Below are 9,721 nucleotides of genomic sequence, written 5' to 3'. Positions count from 1 at the left end.
CTGGCAAGCTCTAATCTGCCCCTCAGCAACTTCTATCTCCTGCTCCTGCTTCTGCGGTCTAAGTTCAAGGAGGACAACTATCCCTCTTCCTAGATAAGCCTTCAAATACTTGAAGGTAGATAACACGCCCCGCCTAAGGATTCTCTAAACTAAAGATGTCCAGTTCCTTCTACTTAATTCTTACAGCATAATTTCAATGCCCTTCACCATCTAAGTGGCCCTCCTCCAACTTATCAACGCTTTTCGTCAAATGCATTGCCTGGAATTGAACCCAAACATCCCCGAGTGGTGTGATTACAGAGGAGTAGAGCATGACTTTGGAATGCTAATCCTCCATGCATCCTAAAACCAATACTGGGTTCTTTTGCTTACATCACACAGATAACTCACATAGATCTCAAAGTCCACTTAGATCCTCAGCTCTTTTTTTTTCAAATAATATTTATTTTCCCCCACTTTCACGTAAAGACAATTTTAAAGATTAATTTAAAAAATAGTTCCAAATTTTCTCCCTCCTCAGCTTTTATAGATTGCTATCTAGTCACCCCCCAGCTTCATTTAGTAGTTTCAGTTTATTTTCTGAACCCAAGAATAAAACTTTAAATTTATCCCTATTAAATGTTATTATCATAGATTTATGGCTGGAAGGAATCTTAGATATCAATTAGTTCAATTTCCCACCTCATTTTATAGATGAGGAAACTGAGTCTCATAGAGGTTAAAGACTTGCCCAAGATCATACAGATAAGTGGGCAGAGCTGAAACTAATTTCATTGCCCCAACACTGCCAGATTAATTCCAAGTTGCAGTCTCTCAAGACCTTTTTAGATCCTAACACTGTCATTCGATACATTAGATATCCCTCCAAACTATCAATCATTTGCCGGTCTGATAAGCAGTGCAATTCTGCCTTTATGCAAGGAACTGATAAAAATGTTTTTAAAAGCAGGGCCAGACACAGGTCCCTAGAGCTCTTCACTAGAGACTTCCCATATCCAGTCATTCATTAGTGAATGACTTTTGAGTCCACTGCATATCATAATGCATTTGGAAACTAAATCCAAAGTATTTTTAAATGCTCTCATTCTGTTAGAGAAGCAGCTGGTATAACGTCGAGATCAGGGAATTCAGATGTCCCAGTTGGAGTCCCATCAGTCCTTGACTTCTCCGAGCTTCAGGTTCTTCCTTTGTACATGAGGATCTTGGACTAGATGATCTTGAAAGTTCCTTCCAGCCCTAAATTCTATGGCTATGATTGACTAAGTCACTTTGCCCTTTTGAACCTCATTTTCCTCATCTCCATCACAAACAAGATTGTTTGAGGAGCAACTGGAATAGCAATATTATTACAGCATATTCAGTGTTTAATTGACTATAAAACAATATGGAAGGGGCAGCTAGGTGGTGCAGTGGATGAAGCACTGGCCTTGGATTCAGGAGGACCTGAGTTCAAATCCAGCCTCAGACACTTGACACTTAACTAGCTGTGTGACCCTGCGCAAGTCACTTAACCCTCATTGCCCTGCCAAAAACAAAACAAAACAAAACAAAAAACCAATGTGCAAATGTTGATTAATTCATCGAGTCCTAGCTAGCCTCTGTAAGCAGGAGGAAAGCAATACTTGCTTCTAGCAAGCTGGTTTTCAGCACCCATAGCCAAAGACAGTCCCAGATAAAAGACAGTCCTATAAAGAGATGCTGGGTTTTCAATGATTAAAATCCATCAGGTTATCTATTCTGCTCTTCCTTGAGAATAATAGCTAGCATTTATATAGTGCTATGAAGTCTTGCAAAGCCCTTTACGTAACTTTTTTTTTTTTTTTGGCAGGGCAATGAGGGCTTAAGTCGACTTGCCCAGGATTCACACAGCTAATAAGTGTTCTGATGGCCAGATTTGACTCAGGGTCCTCCTGAATCCAAGCTGGTGCTTTATCCACTGCACCAGCTCACTGCCCCAAACTTTACATATCTTAACTCAACTGATCCTAATAACAACCCTGTGAAGTAGGGGCTATTATTATCCCCATTTTACAGATGATTCAACTGAAACAAAGAAGGTGTAAGTGACTTGCCCAGGGTGGCACAGCAACTTTCTGTGACAGGATTTGAACTCAGATCTTTCTGACTCTAAGTCCAGCATATTTTTCTTTTGTTGTTGTTGGTTTTAATTTTTTTTAATGCTCCATTTAACAAACACTAATTAAAATGAGCATTTCCTTATACAAAGTAGAACGGAGAACCAAGATTGTGCATAAAACCATGAATCTCTCAAATAATGATTTTTCTTTTAAGTATTTAAATAGATAAAGTATTTATTTAAGTGCTTACCATGCACCCCCACTGTGCTAAACCTGGAAACACAAATACAAGCAAAAAGAAAGACAGTCCCTGCCCTCAAGAGGCTTAAATGCTAATGTAATCCATTTAACTATATATAAATGGGAGATGAAAAGCAGGGGATGGGGAGGGAGCCAGAGGGAAGACATTTGTTTAGGGGCAAGGTAGAAAGATAGTCTGGAGAGTCAGAGGCATGTCTATTATGGATACTTATTCAAAGGGAGAAGGATAATTTATATACATATGTATATATACATAATAATGCGCACACACAAACACATTTCCATATTGGCTATGTCTAAAAAAATGTACCTTACTCTGCACTTTAATTCCATCATCTCTCCTCTCCGGTAGGTTAAGTTGCACACTTTATCAGGTTCTCTGGAATCATAGTTGCTAATTAAATTGATCAGAGTTCATAAGTTTTTCAAAGTTGTTTTTCTTTTTAAAAAAAAATTTTAAGGGGCAGCTAGGTGGTACAGTAGATAGAGCACTGGCCCTGGATTCGAGAGGACCTGAGTTCAAATCCGACCTCAGATACTTTACACTTACTAGCTATGTGACCCTAGGCAAGTCACTTAACCCCAATTGCCTCACCAAAAAAACGAAACAACAATAAAAATTTTTTTTTCTGTGTTGTCTTCACTCTGCATACAAGTCTTCCCAGGTTTCTCTGAAACTGTCCTTTAAGTCAAAATATCCCATTATATTTATATTCCATAATTTGTTCAACCATTCCCCAATTTGGGGAAGCCTTTCAGTCTCCAGTTCTTTGCTATTAATGAAAAAGAACTGATATATGTGTATACATATACATATATGTATATATACACATGTACACATACATACATGAACTCACACACACATATATATACACACTTATATACACACATATGTCCTTTTCCTCTTTGATCTCTTGGGAATATAGACCTAGCAGTGATGTCTCTGGGTTAAAGGGCAGGTACAGTTTAGTGACTTTGGGGGCATAGTTTCAAAGCCCTGCCACCCATATAGAAGCACTGGAATAATACTTCAACCCTACAGGAAAGACAGGCAAAGGTTAAGCTACATCTGCCTTAAACTGGCCACTCCAAAGGGCAGGGTTCAGTGCTATTCATTTGTAGAGAGCCCAGCATCAACTCATAGGACTGACCTGAATTAAGGAGAGGGGAAGGGAAGACAGGAACTCTGACCAAGAAGAGGAGCTTTGCAACTAAAAGCTCTCTAAAAGTGAAGAAGGATGTCTTTCAAGCCTTTAAGTTGCTCAGCTGATGCCATTTTTAAATGCCTAAAACTTTTGGAGTAATAGCAAAGAATTGGGGATTGGGGCTTGGCACTTAGTAGCACCCTGTGCTTTCTACCTTTGGCAGGAGAGATGATGGTGATGGATATCAGAATTAGAAAGAACCTTAGAAATCTATTACAAATCCATTAATTTTACAGAGGAGAAAACAGGCTGGAAGAAAAGTAATTTGCCTAAGGTCACACAGTTAGTAAGTGTCTGAGACCAGATTTGAACTCAGCAAGATGAGTCTTCCTGACTCCAGGCCTGGCACTCTATCCACTGTACCACCATAGGACCCTCAGTTGTGTTCATACTGTTGGGAACTGGACACATCTCTTGTCCAATTGTAGGGAGGTCATGTGGTAAATTTCAAGATTTTATTATTATTCCAATAGCTACAATCAACCAAGTCTAAAAGGATCAAAATTATTTAGTCCATTAGAGGATGTACTTATACCTTATAAATAATAGTTGGCTGAAGAAACTGTGATATATGATGGTGATAGAGTATTATTATTTTATAAGAAATGACAAGCCAGATGATTTCAGAAAGGCCTGGAAAGAATTGTATGAACCGATATATAGTGAAGTGAGTAGAACCAAGAAAATGTTGTGCACAGAGACAGCAATATTGTTTGATGAATTGTAAGTGACTCGACTATTCTCAGCAGTGCAATGATCCAGGACAATCCCAAAGGACTATTTCTTTTTTGCTATATAAATATTTTATTATTTTCCAGTTACATTTAGAGATAGTTTTCAACATTTGTTTTTATAAGATTTCTAGTTTCAAATTGTTCTCCCTCCCTTCCTTCCCTCCCCAAGACAGCAAGTATTCTAATATAGGTTATATATGTATAATCACATTAAACATATTTCTGCATTAGTCATGTTATAAGAGAAGAATCAGAGCAAAAAGGAAAAACCTCAAAAAAAGAAAAACAACAACAAAAAAACAATAGAAACAGTATGGTTCGATCTGCATCTAGATTCCACAATTTTTCCCCCCTAGATTTGGAGAGCATCCAAAGGACTATTGATGAAACATACTATCCACCTCCAAAGAAAGAACTGATATTGAACACAGACTAAAGCATGATATTTTTCACTTTGTTTAATTTTTTTCTTTTATTCAAGTTTTCTTATACAAAATTACTAATATGGTAATGTTTTACATAATCGTACATGTATAACCTATATCTGATTTCTTACTGTCTCAGGGAGGGGAAAGAGGAGGAGGGAAGAGGGGATAAAAATTGGAAGGGGGGGGAACTAGGTGGCTCAGTGGATAAAGCACCAGCCCTGGATTCAGGAGGACTTGAGTTCAAACCCGACCTCAGACACTTGACACTTACTAGCTGTGTAACCCTGGGCAAGTCATTTAACCCTCATTGCCCAGAAAAAAACAAACAAACAAAAAACAAAAACAAAACAAAAAAATAAATTAAGGGGCAGCTAGGTGGCCCAGTGGATAAAGCACCAGCCCTGGACTCAAGAGGATCTGAGTTCAAATTCGGCCTCAAACATTTAACACTTACTAGCTGTGTGACCCTGGGCAAGTCATTTAGCCCCAAGTGCCCCCCACACACACACAAAAATCAAAACCAAAATAAAATAAAATAATTTTTTTAAAAATTTAAAAATAAAAGGATACACATAAAAAATAAATAATAGTGATAACTCACTTCTGTAGCACTTAACAGAATATAAAACACTTTTTACTTATAAATTTGTTTAATTCAATTTTATTTTTAGGTCTACATTCTTTTCCTTCCACCACCCTCATCCCCAACTGAGTAAGCAAGAAAAATAAAACTCCAGTTACAAACATGTTTTCAAAGCAAATTTGCTTTGTCAAACAATACAAATTCCTACATTGGCCATATTCAACATACACACACATATGTACACATATACTCACACATGTACATAAATGCCTCAGTCTGTTCAGCTCAGGTTTTTTCATTATGAATGCCTAAAAGTCCTCTCTTTCATTGAATTCCCATTTTTTCCCCTGAAAGATTACAATCAGTTTTTCTGGGTAGGTGATTCTTGGTTGTAATCCCAATTCTTTTGTCCTCAGGAATATCATATTCCAAGCCCTCCAATACTTTTTTTTTTAAGTGAGGCAATTGGGGTTAAGTGACTTGCCCAGGGTCACACAGCTAGTAAGTGTTAAGTGTCTGAGGCCGGATTTGAACTCAGGTACTCCTGACTCCAGGGCCAGTGCTCTATCCACTGTGCCACCTAGCTACCCCACCTCCAATCCTTTAATGTAGAAGCTGCTAGATCTTGTGTTATCCTGACTGTGGCTCCATCATACTTGAATTGTTTCTTTCTGGCTGCTTGCAATATTTTATCCTTGACCTGGGAGTTCTGGAATTTGGCTATAATATTCCTGCAGTTTTTCATTTTGGGGTCTCTTTCAGGAGCTGATCAGTGGATTCTTTCAACTTCTGTTTTACCTTCTGCTTCTAGAATATCAGGGCAATTTTCCCTGATAATTTCTTTAAAGTTGATGTCTAAACTCTTTTTTTTTTTATTATGACTTTCAGGTAGTCCAATGATTTTCAAATTATCTCTCCTGGATCTATTTTCCAGGTCAGCTCTTTTTCCAAGGAGATATTTCACATTGCCCTCTATTTTGGCATTCTTTTGGTTTTGCTTTATTTTGTCTTGATTTCTCATAAAATCATTAGCTTCCATTTGCTTAATCCTAAATTCTTAAGCAATTACTTTCTTCAGGGAGCTTTATTATCTCCTTTTACATTTGGCTTTTCAAGTTGACTTTTTTTTCATGATCCTCCTACATCACTCTCATTTCTCTTTCCATTTTTTCCTCTACCTCTCTTACCTTATCTTCAAAGTCCTTTTTGAGCACTTCCCTGGCCTGAGACTAATTCATATTTTTCTTGGAAGCTTTGGATGTAGGAGCTTTGACTTTGTTGTTATCTTCTTCTGAGGGTGTATTTTGACCTTCCTTGTCACCAAAGAAACTTTCTACTGTCATCATTTTTTTCCTGTTTGCTCATTTTGCCAGCCTATTTCTTGACTTTTAACTCCTTCTTAAAGTGGGGCACTGCTTCAGGGCACATTGTCCCAAGCTTCAGGGGGGTCCCAGGTGATAAGATTTAAGGAGAGCACATTCTACACTCCCCTGGCATGTGTTCTGGTCTATAAGTAACCATAGACCTGCTTTCCCTTTAACTCAGGAATAGAATTCTGTTTCACTGTGGTTGCAAGCTCAGGCAGGCATGCCTCCACCCCTTCCCTACCTGGGCTGCCACTCAAGTCTGCTTCCTGTTCTGAGCATGCGCAATACAACAGAGTTCTGCCTCAGCTCCAACAGAGATCCTGCAATCTCCCGCAGCCAACCATTGACCCTTTCACTAGTCCATGAGCTGAATTCCAGAAGTAGCCTCAACTGATTCCAAGGTTCTGGAGGCCTAATTCTCTGGGGTTGGGGCTGGGTCTGCATGGTTCGGCCTGGATCTGCACTCCACTCTAACCCCAGTACAACAAACCTTTCCTTCTGACCTTCTAAGCCATCTTTGCCTGGAAAATGATCTCACCCTGTCCTTTTGGTGGTTCTGCTGCTCCAGGAATTGTCTTATGGCTTATTTGAAAGGGATTTGGAGGGATTTGGGGAGAGGTTCTGAGGAGTCACTGCCTGTCCTCTGCCATCTTGCCTCAGTCTGTAATCTGAGTATATCAACTCTTTTTTTTCTTTCTGAGGCAATTGATATTTAATGACTTGCCTAAGGTAATACAGCTAGTAAGTATCTAAGGCCAGATTTGAACTTAAGTCCTCCTGGATGCCCCCATCCATCAACTCTTTATCTGGAGTTGGCTACCATCTTTTATCATGAATCCTCTGAAATTGTGATTATTCATTGTGTTGATCAGAGTTCCTAAGTTTTACAAAGCACTTTCTTCACAATACACCCTGCATTATAACCAACAATAATAACAATAATTAGCATTTATATGACACTTAAAGGTGTGCAGAGCACTTTACAATATCTCATTTTCATCCTCACAACAACCCTAGGAACTAGGTACTATTATTTTGTCTCCATTTTACAGATGAGGAAACTGAGGCAGACAGGTTAAGTGACTCCCCAGGGTCATACAGCTAATAAATGTCTGGGGCTTGCTTTTGAACTCAGACTTCCAGATTCAGATCTAGCCCTAAATCCATTGCATCACTTAGCTGCCTAGTGAGAGGCTTATTACATCCTCACTTTAGAAATCAGGAAACAGATTCAGAAAAGCAAAGTGACATGTCCAAGGTGACCTGGCTGCAAAGGCAGCTCTCAAACCCAGGTGTCCTGATTCCAACCTCAACTCCTTCTGCTACCCTATTCAACCTCATAAAGGGGATATTGGCAGCCCTATAGAGGTTTTAGCCATTCTACTTGTTTTATCTCCTGTAATCAAACACTGGGAAGACTGAAGCTGCCCAAGCAAGCATCATCACAAACCAGAAAATAGTAAACAGACACCACACAAATAGGTGGCATTTCTGCCCCATTTCAGGCCAAACTCACTAAAAAGAGTCTTTGTTAAAGATAGTCCTGGGGGCAGCTAGGTGGCATAGTGGATAGAGCACCAGCCCTGGAGTCAGGAGTACCTGAATTCAAATCGGGCCTCAGACACTTAACACTTACTAGCTGTGTGACCCTGGGCAAGTCACTTAACCCCAATTGCCTCACTAAAAAAAAAAAAAAAAAAGATAGTCCTGACTGCTATTATGACATTAGTCCTTGATGGGACCAGTACCTTGCTCTGTTCTCTACCTCTCTCATTAGAGCTTTATCTTTGCTCACATCCTGGGATCTTGCCCACAATTCTGAGAATTCGGCAGCTACCACAGGAAAGAAGGTGCTAGAGGAAAAAGAAGAAGGGCATGAAGAAGGGGAGGGGACTGGGGAGGGGGGTTGGTTTTGTAGTGTTGTTGTTATTGTTTTCAAAGACATCCAATTGGTCATTTTATACGTTCCATTTGTTAGGCTCCATTTTGCAGGAGAGAAGCTTCAGGCTATTCTTTGGAGTCAGGAAGATGAAAGGAAATATAGATGGAGAAGGAAGAGAACCCAAGAAGTATAGAATTCTAGAATTCCATAGCTGGGAGGTTTGTTGTTGTTGTTGTTGTTTAGATTTTCACATTTTCAGGGGTTTTTTTTTTTTGGTTTGGGGGCAGGGCAATGAGGGTTAAGTGACTTGCCCAGGGTCACACAGCTAGTAATTGTCAAGTGTATGAGGCTGAATTTGAACTCAGGGCCTCCTGAATCCAGGGGTGAGTGCTTTATCCACTGCGCCACCTAGCTGACCCCGTTTTATTTTTTTTTAAGTTTTCCAATTACATGTAAAGATAGTTTTCAGCATTCATTTTTGTAAGATTTTGACTTCCAAATTTTTCTCCCACTCTCCCTTCCCTCCCCTCTCCCAAAGCCAGAAAGCAATCTGAAATAGGTTATACATTGCAATCATGTTAAACATATTTCCACATTAGTCATGTTGTAAGAGAAGAATCAGAACAAAAGAAAAAAACCAATAAAAGAGAACAAAAACAAAAAAGCTACAACAAAAGTGAAAATGATATGCTTCAGTCTACATTCAGATGCCATAGTTCTTTTTCTAAATGTGGAGAACATTTTTCATTATGAGTCTTTTGGCATTGTCTTGGATCATATATATTGCTGAGAAGAGTTAAGCCTATAATAGTTGATCATCGCATAATGTTGTTGATACTGTGGACAATGGTCTTTTGGTTCTGTTCATTTCACTCAGCATCAATTCACATAAATCCTTCCAAGTTTTTCTGAAATCTGTCTGCTTATCATTTCTTACAGTACAATAGTGTCCCATTACCTTCATATACCACAACTTGTTTAGCCATTCCCCAATTGATGGGTATCCCCTAAATTTCCACCACAAAAATTTGCCACCACAAAAAGAGCAGCTAAAAATATTTTTGTACATGTGGGTCCTTTCCCTTTTTTTATGACTTCTTTGGGATATAGACCTAGTAGTGGTATTGTTGAGGCAAAGTTTTATAGCCTTTTGGGCATGGTCCCAAATTGTTCTCCAGAATGG

This window comes from Dromiciops gliroides, chromosome 1 (genome assembly GCF_019393635.1).
Source record: "Dromiciops gliroides isolate mDroGli1 chromosome 1, mDroGli1.pri, whole genome shotgun sequence".
Taxonomy (NCBI): domain Eukaryota; kingdom Metazoa; phylum Chordata; class Mammalia; order Microbiotheria; family Microbiotheriidae; genus Dromiciops; species Dromiciops gliroides.
The sequence above is the reverse complement of the archived record's forward strand: the minus strand, read 5'-3'. Positions refer to the sequence as shown.